The sequence below is a fragment of the Anolis sagrei genome, chromosome 5, assembly GCF_037176765.1.
Source record: "Anolis sagrei isolate rAnoSag1 chromosome 5, rAnoSag1.mat, whole genome shotgun sequence".
Taxonomy (NCBI): domain Eukaryota; kingdom Metazoa; phylum Chordata; class Lepidosauria; order Squamata; family Dactyloidae; genus Anolis; species Anolis sagrei.
In genome coordinates this window covers 423,496-439,732 of record NC_090025.1, presented here as the reverse complement: position 1 = coordinate 439,732, position 16,237 = coordinate 423,496, and the positions used below count along the sequence as shown (strand labels likewise).

At 50.5% G+C, this 16,237-nt stretch overlaps 1 protein-coding gene and 1 long non-coding RNA gene across 2 annotated transcripts in view; one reads left to right on the top strand and one right to left on the bottom strand.

The window, feature by feature from the left end:
• LOC132777432 (AP-5 complex subunit sigma-1-like) overlaps positions 1–16,237 on the top strand; it is a 127,319-nt gene that overhangs the window by 30,213 nt on the left and 80,869 nt on the right. The window lies entirely within an intron of this gene.
• LOC137097048 (uncharacterized) lies at positions 90–16,096 on the bottom strand. Its single transcript, XR_010909940.1, has 3 exons — positions 15,821–16,096; positions 7,483–7,593; positions 90–194 (listed from the first exon to the last, which is right to left on the bottom strand). It is a non-coding gene; the product is annotated as an uncharacterized lncRNA (long non-coding RNA).

The window sequence follows — 16,237 nt, the reverse complement described above, 5'->3', positions numbered from 1 at the left end:
AAAGCAAGGGTCAGAGAGCCACCATGAAGCCATGGTCTGGAACTCTACAGGGTCTTCCCGGTTTGGCCCCTTACCCTCCTCCTCCTCTTCGGGCTCCTCCTGCGATCCGAAAGAGACGCCGCTCCGCCGGAGGGAAGACCTGGCTTCCTGGAGGGCTTCTTCCAGTTCCGTCAGGGTCTTTTCCTTCTGGAAGTCTACAGATCACACAGTTCCAGGGTCATAACCTCCAAAGGAAGGAAGATGCAGGTGAAAGGGACGGAGGGACGTTGGGTCAACAGTGGCCTTCAAGCAGGACAGGCCAAAGAGGTGCTTTAGGGCCCGGCCGGGAGGCTGAGAGGGTGGGTGGCACCTCTGCTTTCTGGGGGCTCGTGCAAAAAGTAAACAACAACAACAACAACAAGGAAAACATTGTGCATAAAAGGCGTGAAGCACATAGGAAACATAGGCCCCATCTACACTACCATAGAATGATGATGATACAATAACTAGATAATATTGTGACGACTTGGCCATTGTAATTAGAGTGATTGTATTTTTGGTATTTTAATGCGTTAGTGTGTTATGGAATATGATGTTTCTAAACGATTGCTTGTGATGTTATTGTTGGAAACCGGCCTGAGTCCCTCCACAAAGGTGAGAAGACCGGTATACAAAAGTTCTAAATAAATAAATAAATATAAATAAATAATATGGAAACAACAACAACAACAGACCTTGGGAAGTCTGATCTGGCCACAGTGGTCCACAGTGGTCTTGTTACATCCCGAGTAGACTACTGCAACACACTCTACGTGGGGCTGCCCTTGAAGACTGTTTGGAAACTTCAACTGCTCCAGCAAGCAGCAGCCAGACTGCTCACCGAGGCGACATACAGGGAGCACACCACCCCCCTGCTGTGTCAGCTCCACTGGCTGCCGGTTCAGTTCCGAGCACAATTCAAGGTGCTGGTCTTGACCTACAAAATGCTGTATGGTTCCGGTCCAGCATACCTGTCCAAACGTATCTCCCTCTACGTCCCACCCCAGAGTCTGAGATCATCTGGGGAGGGCCTGCTCTCAAACCCACCGATGTCACAAGTGAGGGACGAGGAGCAGGGCCTTCTTGGTGGTGGCCCCTCACCTGTGGAACTCACTCCCAGGAGAAATTAGGGCATCAACATCCCTCCTCTCCTTCAGGAGGAAAGTGAAGACGTGGTTGTAGGACCAGGCCTTTGGGCAATCTGACAACTAGATAAGGGCATTCAGACGACTAGGACTGACAGGACTGACAATGTGGAAATGGAATTTGGACTATGAGATAGCGAACGCTGACCGTCAATGAGGAATAATTGGGTTTATATTGTTTTATTGGTTTTAGGGTTGTTATGCAGGAATTGTTGTTCAACTGTTCAACTGTTTAATTGATGTTATTTTGTGTTACTACTGCTATGTGATGCTGGCATCGAATTGTGCCGGTTGTAAGCCTCCCTGAGTCCCCTTCGGGGTGAGAAGGGCGGGGCAGAAGAAACCGGAATAAATAAATAAACTACAATTCTTAAGTATATGAAAGAAGGATGTATTTCACATTTTTACAATGCAAACAAATTGAATGAAAGAGCAGAACAAGTCCTGCCCGGCTCCTCCGAGCTCTTTCTTCGATAGCATCACAAGCTGGGTAGATGCAAGGAACGCCGTGGATGGAGTGTGTCTGGATGCCACCAAGGCCAGGTCCAGACAAGCCTTGATCCCAGGAGAATCCGCGTTTTCTAAAAATGTGTTTTTTCCTGGGGTCCTGTCCACACCCAGCCCAGAAAGTGTATGCCTTCTGGGGTGGGTGTGGACAAGACCCCAGGCGTGCACTTTCTGGGGTGGGTGTCCAGACATTCTCTTGGGACTAGCCCTAGAGAACGTGTGGGGGCCCTTCCCGCAAGCCCCCAGACCCTTTAGAAAAGTAATAAAAACGTATTGGAGGAGACATGGTTTTAAAAAGGGAATTTTCTAGGCCTGGGTAACAACACAAAAATTTGTTTCTAAAATCGATTTGTCATTGGGGGTTTTTTTTGTTTCGATATTTAAAATAATTACAAAATTTTCCCTTAAAAAAGTTCTGTATTTACGAAATTTCGTTAATATTTACAAAACATTTTGTAAAGATGGTGCCCTTTTTTTTCAATATTTCTAAAATATTTTTTAAATTTAATTATTAATTTAGTAGACTTACTTACTTACTTACTTAGGCGATCCCTCGTTGGACGAGTAAGATGGTCTTCCATCATGGGTTTCCTTGTGGGTCCGTAGGTGGCTGTGGAGCCCTCTTCTTGACCCGCATCTTCTCCCACAGTGAGGAGGGCATTGGTTTCCAGGTGGAAGGCGGTCCCGGTCGGGGTTGGCTTGACGCGCCTTCCTCCTGGCACGTTTCTCTCTTTCACCCTCCACTCGTGCCTCCTCGAATTCTGCAGCACTGCTGGTCACAGCTGACCTCCAGCTGGAGCGCTCAAGGGCCAGGGCCTCCCAGTTCTCAGTGTTTATGCCGGAGTTTTTAAGGTTGGCTTTCAGCCCATCTTTAAATCTCTTTTCCTGCCCACCAACATTCCGTTTTCCGTTCTTGAGTTCAGAGTAGAGCAACTGCTTTGGGAGACGATGGTCAGGCATCCGGACAACGTGGCCGGTCCAGCGGAGTTGATGTTGGAGGACCATCGCTTCAATGCTGGTGGTCTTTGCTTCCTCCAGCACGCTGATGTTTGTCCGCTTGTCTTCCCAGGAGATTTGCAGGATTTTCCGGAGGCAGCGCTGATGGAATCGTTCCAGGAGCTGCATGTGACGTCTGTAGACAGTCCACGTCTCACAGGCATATAGCAGGGTTGGGAGGACAATGGCTTTATAGACAAGCACCTTAGTATCCCTACGGATGTCCCGGTCCTCAAACACTCTCTGCTTCATTCGGGAAAATGCTGCACTTGCAGAGCTCAGGCGGTGTTGTATTTCGGCGTCGATGTTGACTTTGGTGGAGAGGTGGCTGCCAAGGTAGCGGAAATGGTCGACATTTTCTAATGTTACACCATTAAGCTGTATCTCTGGCATTGGAGAGGGGACGGCTGGTGACTGCTGGAACAGCACTTTGGTTTTCTCGATGTTCAGTGACAGGCCAAGCTTTGTGTATGCTTCTGCAAAGGTGTTGAGAGTGGCTTGTAGATCTTCTTCTGTATGTGCACAGACGACATTGTCATCAGCATACTGGAGTTCTATAACAGATGTTGTTGTGACCTTGGTTTTGGCTTTCAGTCTGCTGAGGTTAAATAGCTTGCCGTCTGTCCGATAGATGATTTCCACTCCGGTGGGAAGCTTCCCATCAACAAGGTGAAGTATCATAGGGATGAAGATGGAGAATAGAGTTGGGGCAATAACACATCCCTGTTTGACACCCGATTCCACCTTAAATGGGTCACTTTGGGAGCCATTGCTGTCCAAGACTGTTGCCATCATGTCATCGTGGAGGAGCCGCAGGATGTTCACAAATTTGCTTGGGCACCCAATTTTTTGGAGGATGGTCCAGAGAGCGCTGCGATTCACTGTGTCGAATGCCTTTGCAAGGTCGATGAATGCCATGTACAGAGGTTGATTTTGTTCTCTGCATTTTTCTTGGAGCTGTCTTGCAGTGAAGATCATGTCCACAGTTCCTCTGGAGGGGCGGAAGCCGCTCTGGGATTCTGGGAGGGTGTCTTCTGAGAGGGGCAGAAGGCGGTTTGCAAGGATTCTTGCGAGGATTTTTCCAGCAGAGGTTAGAAGGGAGATACCTCAATAGTTTCCGCAGTCTGTTCTTTCCCCTTTTTTGAAGAGGGTGATGATGGTGGCATCCTTGAAGTCTGCTGGGATTTTCTCAGTCACCCACACTTTTTCTATGAGCTGGTGGAGTTGGTGTGTCAGCTCAGGTCCTCCCTCTTTAAAGATTTCAGCAGGGATCCCATCCGGTCCGCTGGCTTTGTTGTTCTTTTGTTGGCTGATGGCATTGCTGACTTCTTCCAAACTAGGCAGTGCTGCAAGCTCATCCCTGGTTTGTTGTTGCGGGATTTGTGAGAGGACCTCTTCGGCCACACTGGAGCTGCGGTTTAGGAGGCTTTGGTAGTGTTCTTTCCAACGTAGTGCAATTGACTTTTGGTCCTTCAGGAGTTTGGTTCCGTCTGATGAGCGTAGAGGCTGTATGCCATGGTTTCTTGGCCCATAGATGACCTTTGTGGCTTTGAAAAATCCTTGAGCATTATGGGTATCTGCCAGGTGTTGGATTTCTTCAGCCTTCTTTGTCCACCAGATGTTCTTGAGTTCTCTTGTCCTTCTTTGGACCTCAGCTTTTGCACTGGCGTAGATCTTTTTCTTAGCAGCACAGTTGATGTCTCTCTGCCATGCTTGGAAGGCTTTCCTTTTCTTGTCGATTAGCTGTTGGATCTCGATGTCATTTTCGTCAAACCAGTCTTGATGTTTCTTGGCTTGGTATCCAATAGTTTCTTCACAAGCTAGGATGATGGAGGCCTTCAGTTTGTTCCAATGTTCCTCAACATTTTCGGGGTGTACTGTGGGTAGATGGTCCTTGAGTGCTGTTTGGAGATGGGCTCGCCTGGAGGGCTCCTGAAGGGCTTGAGTGTTCATTTTGCGCCTTGTCTTTCTTCCTTGGAGTCTGCGCTTGGGGGCGATCTTGATAGCCATCGTGGATCGGATTAGCCTGTGGTCGGTCCAGCAGTCATCAGCACCTGTCATGGCTCTTGTGAGGAGCACGTCACGGCGGTCTCTGGCGCGTGTGATTACATAGTCTAAGAGGTGCCAATGCTTTGACCGGGGGTGCTTCCATGATGTCTTGAACTTGTTTTTCTGGCGGAAGAGCGTGTTGGTGATGACAAGGTTGTGCTCCGCACATTTGGTGAGAAGCAGGATGCCGTTTGAGTTGCTGTTTCCAACCCCGTCTTTTCCTATGGTGCCTGGCCACAGGTCGAAGTCTCGCCCGACTCTTGCATTGAAGTCCCCCAGGAGGATGATTTTGTCCTCCTTAGGTATCCCTGATAGGACGGCGTCCAGCTGACAGTAGAATTTCTCCTTGATGTCTTCATCAGCATCTAGTGTTGGTGCATAGGCACTTATGATGGTTGCCCGTTGGTTTTTGGCAAGATCGATTCGGAGGATGGAGAGTCGCTCGTTGATGCCAGTGGGTGCTTCGGACAGATGTTTCATCAGATCATTTCTTATAGCGAAGCCAACTCCGTGCATTCTTTGGTCTTCTTCGGGCAGTCCCTTCCAGAAGAAGGTGTAGCCCCCTTTTTCTTCCTTCAGCTGTCCCTCTCCTGCTCTCCGGGTCTCCTGAAGGGCTGCTATGTCGATGTTAAAGCGTCCCAGCTCCCTTGCGATGATGGCAGTTCTGCGTTCGGGGCGTTCACTGTCACTGTTGTCCATCAGTGTCCGTACGTTCCACGTACCGAAGTTCATTTTTCTTTTTTGGCCGCAGGATGGTGACCCCACTGGACGCGGCAGTCCAGTCAGGGATAAGTGAGGCAGACTATGTTTAGGGCACCTTTTCTAGCCCCCTCCCCATGTGGGGTGAGCAGAGTGGGTCCTCAATAGGGCTGCTCAGTCGCGGATACAGCTGCCGAACTACTCAACTGCCTCGGGCCTTGAGGTAGAACGACTGAGTCCGTACCCACCGCCCATGTGCCAGTCTGTGACTAGGGGCTTCCAGATTTCACAGTCCTGCCCCCGTCGCCACTCGCTGATCGCCATGGGACTTTGGTTGCTTGGTTTTTATTTTCTTTGGAAGACGCCTGTGCGTGGGTTTTTTTAATGTGTGGAGGTCAGTGCACAACTGAACAACACACAGTCTTCACAGATGAGGTTCCACTGGTGATGTAGTTTAACACAATGACCGTGGCTTCTCAGTCTGTTGCAGCCTTCTTCCGCCTTTGCAGCCGTTGTAACACGTGCCATGTTATCCTCCGCCTGCTCCGCCGTTGAGGTCTTTGGGTCTTCGGACTGTGCTTGGTCTGGGACCTCCCCCGCGGCCACTCCTGGGAGTGCAGGACTCCAGTTGTTGTGCCCACAGGTTCATCGGAACACGCAAGCCCCCTCACCACGGCAAGGTGACAGTCCATCGAGGGGGTAATTTAGTAGAATAGGGAGGAGAAATTAAAATTATTATTAAGGAGGGAAGGCAGGCACTCACTCTGGCGGGCCCTCTCGCTCGCCGCTCGCTCGCCGCTCGCCCTCTCGCTCGCCGCTCGCCCCTCTCGCTCGCCGCTCGCCCCTCTCGCTCGCCGCTCGCCCCTCTCGCTCGCCGCTCGCCCCTCTCGCTCGCCGCTCGCCCCTCTCGCTCGCCGCTCGCCCCTCTCGCTCGCCGCTCGCCCCTCTCGCTCGCCGCTCGCCCCTCTCGCTCGCCGCTCGCCCCTCTCGCTCGCCGCTCGCCTCTCTCGCTCGCCGCTCGCCCCTCTCGCTCACCGCTCGCCCCTCTCGCTCGCCGTTCGCCTCTCTCGCTCGCCGCTCCCCCTCTCGCTCGCCGCTCGCCCCTCTCGCTCGCCGCTCGCCCCTCTCGCTCGCCGCTCGCCCCTCTCGCTCGCCGCTCCCCCTCTCACTCACCCTCTCGCTCGCTTGCTCAGCCGGCGCCGAGAGAGGAGAGCTCCCAGCAAGCATCGCCAGGCGGCCATCTTACGTATTTCCGAAATGGACGGAAATACAAAATTTTTTGGCGCCTGCCATTTCGATATTTAAAAACACTTCCGGGTTTAAAAATAAGTTTTGTAATCGTTTTGTAATTGCTAAAATTAACGAATATTTAACGAATTACAAAATTAACGAACGAAACCGCCCAGGCCTAGTATTTTCATATATTTCCCCAATGCCCATATGTCATGATTTACTGCCATATTGGCCTATTTCTGCAGTAGGCCTTCGTTCACAGAAAATGCTGATTGTTTGAGAAATCAGTGCTCCAAAGAAGAAGTTACTCTTCAAGGGTAACAACATATCCGGACAAAACCAGCTAGCTGATTGCTAGATAGAACCCCCAAGTTTCCCAGTCGCTCTGAAGCCATGTTTGCAACAGACTAACAGATAAGATACAGTCATGGTCAGCGAACAATGGACTATAGTTATGTTATAGTTGTGCCATTGTTAGGATCCCACGTGTGCTATAATGTCAATCAAAATCATAAACAACTAATGAACAACTGCATAGCTAACTTAGACCAATGAAATGATTTGTCTTTATAAGCCTCGGCCGGCTCTCGCAGCGCATAGAAATGACGCATCACAAGAGCCGGGGGGGGGGGGGGGGGAGTGATTAGCATCGAATTGCTTCCTGCAGTAAGGCATGGTACACAAATAGGTGAAATAAATAAATAAACAAGCAGACCAGTGTTCTGCATTTGCAGGTGAAACATCAGGAGAAGGTGCTGCTAGACCACAACCCTACAGCCAAAAACCACACAACACCCCAATCATGAAGAGGAGAACGGGGCCCATGTGTACTTACACAAAATGGCCACTGCGACCAGGGAGACGGCCAGGAGCAGAGCCAGGCAAGCCAAGGCCACCGGGACCCAGAGATGCCTCCTCCGGGGAGCGGCTTCCTTCAGAGGAGTCTCTGGAAGGAGAGAAATGGCGGGGAGGGGGACGTACTGGGTTAAGTTACATGTCTAAGGTGGAGAGGCATTCACCTCCTTCCCACGCTGATACTGAAAGTACTGAAAGCCTTGACAGTGACCTGACCCGGCAAGCTCGATCTCCGGGTCAGGCGGAGTTCTCACCTGGATGGCAGACGAGAAACCAGCTCGGTGAAAGTTCATTGCAATGATTTCATGTAATGTTTTCATGTTAGAAAGGTATTTAGGCTTCTTGCAAACCAGGGGAAAGTGTCAGTTCAACGTAGCTTATTAGCCTGAAAGCTTCAAGGAATAACCTTAGCCTGGAAAGCAGTACGCTTGGGATTTCTGGCATTGTGATTCATGGGGCAATTGTTTCATTGCTTGTACCTGGGACTCTGGTTTGAACTTGGTCTTCCATGCTCATCTCCATGAAAAAGGTCTGAGGATTGGGAAAAGACATATTTTCTGATGGAAAGCATGGCGTGAATTGAAGGCAAGGACCACATGTGAGTTTACTACTCTAGAGGAACTGTGACTGTGTTAGTACTAGAAGGTTTGTGTTGAAGTGGCTGCTTCTTCCACGAACTCTGCTGCACAAGAGTCAAGCCTGAGCTTGGCATTTCCTTCTATTTCTGTCACTCTTTGGTGAATATACTGAAAGGGTCTTTGCGTGAAATTTGCAAATGCTAATCAAGGGGCTTTGAATGAAATTAACAGCAAAAGGGAAACATACCCTTTCTCTGTAGAAAAGGAGCAACAGGGAAGAAAATATTTTTAGGAAACAAGATGTGACATGTAGAGGTCGGAAGTTGTGTTGTGGTTAAGTTCAAAGGTTGTGGTTAAGCACAGAGTCTGCAGGTACAAGAAGGTACTTTCCACCAAAAGGTCAAGGAAGAGGGGTGGGAAAGAGAGTACTTTCCATGACCTATTACTTGAGTATAAAAGTCAGCAGAAACAGAGGAGGGGTGCCGCACTCACTTGAAGGGTATCATCTGCGTATGCTGCCAGGCTGTCCATCTTCTTCATGAAGAAACTAAAATAAACCTTGTTTTTTAATCTTTTTTTGGGACTGTCTCCTTCCTTACGTGTTCCCGTGATGTGGACCTAAGTAGACCCGATTTAGGGTCTCTAACAATACGAAGGACGGATCTTCTGCTGGTCTGCACGCATTGTCAAACCGTATCAGAATTTGCCCCCTGCTATACTTACAAATCCTATTTTCCTCTCTGATTTTCTCCTCTAACACTTTAGATTCAAGACTTGGTTGGGATGCTGCCACAAAAGCAGATGTTTGGATCCTGCCTTCAGCATCCATCCATATGGAAAAGGAACAGGAAGCCCCTTCCAATTCTTCTCCGCAACCTTTGCCCTTTCACACACTGCCCAGTTTGGCCAGGACAGTCTGTTGACATTCGTGGACCACGAGCTGAATGTGGGCCAAGAGTGTGATGCGGCAGCAGAGAAAGCCAATGCAATCCCCGGCTGCGTCAACGGGAGTCTAGTGTCGAGATCGAGGTCAGGCCTCTTTCCCTGGAATCATAACCCTGTGTCCAGTTCTGGGCCAAGCAATTCAAGAAGGAGGTGGACAAGAGAGAAGGTGTCCAGAAAGGGGCCACCAAGGTGGTCCAGTGCCTGGAAACCATGAGCATGACATGGAAGGTGATGGTCAAGAATGTGAGAGATTGGCAAGAACACCTGACCTCACAAGGGGACAATGAGCATAGCGATGGGCTGAGCTGGGGGTGTTTAGCTTGGAGGCGAGAAGGCTGAGAGGAGAGATATCAGGAGAGCCATCTTTCATTAGAATCATAAAGTTGGAAGAGACCTCGTGGGCCATCCAGCCCAACCCCATTCTGCCAAGAAGCAGGACAATCACGTCCAAAGCACCCCCAACAGATGGCCATCCAGCCTCTGTTTAAAAGCTTCCATAGAAGGAGCCTCCATCATTATCTGAAAGGATGCCCCATGGAGGAGGAGGAGGAGGAGGAGGAGGAGGAGGAGGAGGAGGAGGAGGAGGAGGGAGAAAGCTTACTATTATCTGTTGACCAGGAGACTCGGACACAAGGAAGTCATGGGATCGAGCTGCAGGGCAAGGGATTCCACCTGAACGTCAGTACAAACTTCCTGGCAGCAAGAACAGTGAGAGATGTGTCCAGAGGAGGGCGACTAAAATGATCAAGGGTCTGGAGAACAAGCCCTATGAGGAGCGGCTTGGGGAGCTGGGCATGTTTAGCCTGAAGAAGAGGAGGCTGAGAGGAGATATGATGATAGCCATGTATAAATATGTGAGAGGAAGCCACAGGGAGGAGGAGGGAGCAAGCTTCCTTTCTGCTTCCCTGGAGACTAGGACGCAATGGGACAATGGCTTCAAACTACAAGAGAGGAGATTCCACCTGAACATGAGGAAGAACTTCCTGACTGTGAGAGCCGTTCAGCAGTGGAACTCTCTGCCCCGGAGTGTGGTGGAGGCTCCTTCTTTGGAAGCTTTTAAGCAGAGGCTGGATGGCCATCTCTCAGGGGTGCTTTGAATGCAATATTCCTGCTTCTTGGCAGAATGGGGTTGGACTGGATGACGGCCCAGGAGGTCTCTTCCAACTCTTTGATTCTATGATTCTATGACTGTGAGAGCCGTTCAGCAGTGGAACTCTCTGCCCCGGAGGGAGTGTGGTGGAGGCTCCTTCTTTGGAAGCTTTGAAGCAGAGGCTGGATGGCCATCTGTCAGGGGTGCTTTGAATGCAATATTCCTGCTTCTTGGCAGAATGGGGTTGGACTGGATGGTGGCCCAGGAGGTCTCTTCCAACTCTTTGATTCTAGGATTCTATGATTCTAAGATGCTTCCTATGAGCCCACTGAAGCCTCTTTCCTTCCTTCCTTCCTTCCTTCCTTCCTTCCTTCCTTCCTTCCTTCCTTCCTTCCTTCCTTCCTTCCTTCCTCCCTCCCTCCCTCCCTCCCTCCCTCCCTCCCTCCCTCCCTCCCTCCCTCCCTCCCTCCCTTCCTCCCTCCCTTCCTTCCTTCCTTCCTCCCTTCCTTCTCTGGATGACCATCTATTAGGAGGGCTTGGATGGTGTTTTCCTTCATGGAAGAAGAAGCGGGTTGGACTGGATGGCCCTCTTTGGGGCCACTTCCAACTCTAAGATATTATTGTTCTTATTATTATTAAGCAGAGGCTGGGTGGCCATCTGGGTGGCCCTTTTCGGGGGCCCTTCCAACTCTAAGATGTTGTTGTTGTTATTAAGCAGATGGTCATCTGTCAGGGGTGCTTTGGTTATGCTTCACTTCACTTTATTTCTTATGCTCTTCCTGCATGGCAGAAAGAAGGGGGTTGGGCTGGGTGGCCCTTTTCGGGGGCCCTTCCAACTCTAAGATGTTGTTGTTATTGTTGTTGTTGTTAAGCAGAGGCTGGATGACCATCTGTCGGGGTGCTTTGATTATGCTCTTCCTGCATGGCAGAAAGAAGGGGGTTGGGCAGGGAGGCCCTTTTTGGGGGGCCCTTCCAACTCTAAGATGTTGTTGTTGTTATTAAGCAGAGGCTGGGTGGCCATCTGGGTGGCCCTTTTTGGGGGCCCTTCCAAATCTAAGATGTTGTTGTTGTTATTAAGCAGATGGTCATCTGTCAGGGGTGCTTTGGTTATGCTCTTCCTGCATGGCAGCAAGAAGGGGGTTGGGCAGGGAGGCCCTTTTTGGGGCCCCTTCCAACTCTAAGATGTTGTTGTTGTTAATAAGCAGAGGCTGGATGGTCATCTGTCGGGGTGCTTTGACTATGCTCCTTGGATTGCGGGCTCCTTGTTTCTATGGGGTCTGCTATTATCCACGGTTTTGTGTATCCCTGCGAAGGCTGAGGGTGCACCTGCCGTGGATACTGAACCCAGAGAGGGCAATACAGAATCCCAGCCTTGGCCAAAACAAAAGGACCACCTCTCCAGGCTGTGGGCAAGCGTCTGGATGGCCATCTGTCAGGGGTGCTTTGAATGCAATATTCCTGCTTCTTGGCAGAATGGGGTTGGACTGGATGGTGGCCCAGGAGGTCTCTTCCAACTCTTGGATTCTAGGATTCTATGATTCTAAGATGCTTCCTATGAGCCCACTGAAGCCTCTTTCCTTCCTTCCTTCCTTCCTTCCTTCCTTCCTTCCTTCCTTCCTTCCTTCCTTCCTTCCTCCCTCCCTCCCTTCCTCCCTCCCTTCCTTCCTTCCTTCCTTCCTCCCTTCCTTCTCTGGATGACCATCTATTAGGAGGGCTTGGATGGTGTTTTCCTTCATGGAAGAAGAAGCGGGTTGGACTGGATGGCCCTCTTTGGGGCCACTTCCAACTCTAAGATATTATTGTTCTTATTATTATTAAGCAGAGGCTGGGTGGCCATCTGGGTGGCCCTTTTCGGGGGCCCTTCCAACTCTAAGATGTTGTTGTTGTTATTAAGCAGATGGTCATCTGTCAGGGGTGCTTTGGTTATGCTTCACTTCACTTTATTTCTTATGCTCTTCCTGCATGGCAGAAAGAAGGGGGTTGGGCTGGGTGGCCCTTTTCGGGGGCCCTTCCAACTCTAAGATGTTGTTGTTATTGTTGTTGTTGTTAAGCAGAGGCTGGATGACCATCTGTCGGGGTGCTTTGATTATGCTCTTCCTGCATGGCAGAAAGAAGGGGGTTGGGCAGGGAGGCCCTTTTTGGGGGGCCCTTCCAACTCTAAGATGTTGTTGTTGTTATTAAGCAGAGGCTGGGTGGCCATCTGGGTGGCCCTTTTTGGGGGCCCTTCCAAATCTAAGATGTTGTTGTTGTTATTAAGCAGATGGTCATCTGTCAGGGGTGCTTTGGTTATGCTTCACTTCACTTTATTTCTTATGCTCTTCCTGCATGGCAGAAAGAAGGGGGTTGGGCTGGGTGGCCCTTTTCGGGGGCCCTTCCAACTCTAAGATGTTGTTGTTATTGTTGTTGTTGTTAAGCAGAGGCTGGATGACCATCTGTCGGGGTGCTTTGATTATGCTCTTCCTGCATGGCAGAAAGAAGGGGGTTGGGCAGGGAGGCCCTTTTTGGGGGGCCCTTCCAACTCTAAGATGTTGTTGTTGTTATTAAGCAGAGGCTGGGTGGCCATCTGGGTGGCCCTTTTTGGGGGCCCTTCCAAATCTAAGATGTTGTTGTTGTTATTAAGCAGATGGTCATCTGTCAGGGGTGCTTTGGTTATGCTTCACTTCACTTTATTTCTTATGCTCTTCCTGCATGGCAGAAAGAAGGGGGTTGGGCTGGGTGGCCCTTTTCGGGGGCCCTTCCAACTCTAAGATGTTGTTGTTATTGTTGTTGTTGTTAAGCAGAGGCTGGATGACCATCTGTCGGGGTGCTTTGATTATGCTCTTCCTGCATGGCAGAAAGAAGGGGGTTGGGCAGGGAGGCCCTTTTTGGGGGGCCCTTCCAACTCTAAGATGTTGTTGTTGTTATTAAGCAGAGGCTGGGTGGCCATCTGGGTGGCCCTTTTTGGGGGCCCTTCCAAATCTAAGATGTTGTTGTTGTTATTAAGCAGATGGTCATCTGTCAGGGGTGCTTTGGTTATGCTTCACTTCACTTTATTTCTTATGCTCTTCCTGCATGGCAGAAAGAAGGGGGTTGGGCTGGGTGGCCCTTTTCGGGGGCCCTTCCAACTCTAAGATGTTGTTGTTATTGTTGTTGTTGTTAAGCAGAGGCTGGATGACCATCTGTCGGGGTGCTTTGATTATGCTCTTCCTGCATGGCAGAAAGAAGGGGGTTGGGCAGGGAGGCCCTTTTTGGGGGGCCCTTCCAACTCTAAGATGTTGTTGTTGTTATTAAGCAGAGGCTGGGTGGCCATCTGGGTGGCCCTTTTTGGGGGCCCTTCCAAATCTAAGATGTTGTTGTTGTTATTAAGCAGATGGTCATCTGTCAGGGGTGCTTTGGTTATGCTCTTCCTGCATGGCAGCAAGAAGGGGGTTGGGCAGGGAGGCCCTTTTTGGGGCCCCTTCCAACTCTAAGATGTTGTTGTTGTTAATAAGCAGAGGCTGGATGGTCATCTGTCGGGGTGCTTTGACTATGCTCCTTGGATTGCGGGCTCCTTGTTTCTATGGGGTCTGCTATTATCCACGGTTTTGTGTATCCCTGCGAAGGCTGAGGGTGCACCTGCCGTGGATACTGAACCCAGAGAGGGCAATACAGAATCCCAGCCTTGGCCAAAACAAAAGGACCACCTCTCCAGGCTGTGGGCAAGCGTCTGGATGGCCATCTGTCAGGGGTGATTTGAATGCAACATTCCTGCTTCTTGGCAGAATGGGGTTGGACTGGGTGGCCCATGAGGTCCCTCTTTGCAGCCACTTCCAACTCTAAGATATTATTGTTGCCGTTGTTTTATTTTTAAGCAGAGGCTGGGTGGCCATCTGTCAGGAGTGCTTTGGTTATGCTCTTCCTGCATGGAAGAAAGAAAGGGGTTGGGCTGGGTGGCCTTTTGGGGTCCTTTCCAACTCCTATGAAACTCTGAAATGGCTACATCGTCCCCACAGCCTGGAGAGGTGGTCCTTCGGGACTTTGGAAATCCCTCTTTTGTTTTGGCTTCTCAGTCGGAAGCGAGGAAGTTGAGAAATGGGCCGGCCGTCTCTTACGAAAGGCCGCTTGCTTGCTTGCTTGCTTGTTTTGGACTCTGGCTGGCAGCCTGCTCTCGCCTGGCCTCTCTCTTCCTTCCTTCCTTCTTTCCTCATTGCAAGAGCAGGGACTGCAAGACCCAGCACTCGCCTTCTCAAGGCATTTCCCATCATATTCCTGGATTGCGGGCTCCTCGTTTCCATGGTTTTGTGTATCCCTGCGAAGGCTGAGGGTGCATCTGCCGTGGATACTGAACCCAGAGAGGGCAATACAGAATCCCAGCCTTGGCCACTCTCCTCGCCCTCCACAGTCCACACATATACTTGTCAATGAAACAGATATTCCATGAAGTCACAGCCTACCAAAGGTGAGTTTTATTTGTCGTGTCAGAACAACCAGTCAAATTATATTACATTTCTAACAGAACAAAGCAAACAAGCAGATTACAAAGTTTGCACGCTTGGTCATTGATTAAATGTCCTTTGACCAGTCTCTGGCCCTTTGGAGTGCCTCTGGTGTTGCTGCAAGAAGGTCCTCCATTGTGCATTATGTGGCAGGGCTCAGGTTGCATTGCAGCAGGTGGTCAGTGGTTTGCTCTTCTCCGCACTCGCATGTCGAGGATTCCACTTTGTAGCCCCATTTCTTGGCTCTGCATCTCGTGGTGCCAGAGCGCAGTCTGTTCAGTGCCTTCCAAGTCGCCTAGTCTTCTGTGTGCCCAGGGGGGAGTCTCTCATTTGCTGTCTCATTCTGGGTTTGAGCCTGCCACTTTTGGACTCTCGCTTGCTGGGGTGTTCCAGCGAGTGTCTCTGTAGATCTAAGAAAACTATGTTTTGATTTAAGTCGTTGACGTGCTGGCTGATACCCAAACAAGGAATGAGCTGGAGATGTCTCTGCCTTGGTCCTTTCACTATTGGCTGCTACTTCCCGGCGGATGTCAGCTGGTGCAATACCGGCTAGACAGTGTAATTTTTCCAGTGGTGTAGGGCGCAGACACCCCATGATAATGCGGCATGTCTCATTAAGAGCCACATCCACTGTTTGAGCGTGGTGAGATGCATACTAGGCATGCATACTCAGCAGCAGAGTAGCATAGTGCAAGGGCAGATGTCTTCACTGTGTCTGGTTGTGATACCCAGGTTGTGCCAGTCAGCTTTCGTATGATGTTGTTTCTAGCGCCCACTTTTTGCTTGATGTTTAGGCAGTGCTTCTTGTAGGTCAGAGCACGGTCCAGAGTGACTCCCAGGGATTTGGGTGCGCTGCAATGCTCCAGTGGTGAGTGAAAGGAGGTCTATCCGACACTTGAAGCCAAGCTAATGTGATGACAAGAGTGGCTTCCCGGATTTCAAGTGTAGCGCTCAGTGGAATTTAGTAAAGGAGATGAAGTGGATAGATGAACTCCGAGAGTGTGAAAAGACGTGCAAAAAGGCCGAGGCCGGGCAAGAACCAACTTGAGCCCTCCCTCCATGCCTGCCTCCCTCCAGGTGTTTTGGACTCCAACTCCCACCATTCCTCACAGCCTCAGGCCCCTTCCTTTCCCTTTCCCCTTCCACTTAAGCAGCTGGGGCAGTTGGAGTCCAAAACACCCGGAGGTTGGCCCCTGCCTGGCCCACCCCCAGCTCCAAGCGCCTTGCAGGAGGCCCTCAGAGAGCCCTTACCACCAGCTCTGAACTGCATGCTGTTTTCATAGACATTTCCTCCTGCCATCCTGTGACCACGATCTCTGCGGGGTGGGCCCCTCCTCCCGGCCTCCAATGTGGGTGCAATCCCCTCGGGGCGGGCGGCCTTTGGAAGCCACGGAGTGACCGATGGAGAGAAGTGTGTGGCTCCCGTGGCTTCCCGAAACAGCCTTTCTCCTTTCCTGACTCAGGCACACGTGCCGCGCTCGTTCCTCTTTCGCCAGATGTGCTGACGGAGCACCGGCCACCAGGAAGCCCTGCCTCCACATCTGTTTCGGGGATCCCTCCGTGGTTTCTAGTCTATTTTTATTTTGCGGTTAGGAATATTTCTATTTACCGTATTAACTTGAGTCTAATGCGCCGTCGATGTAATGCGCAAACTTCAATTTACTAAAC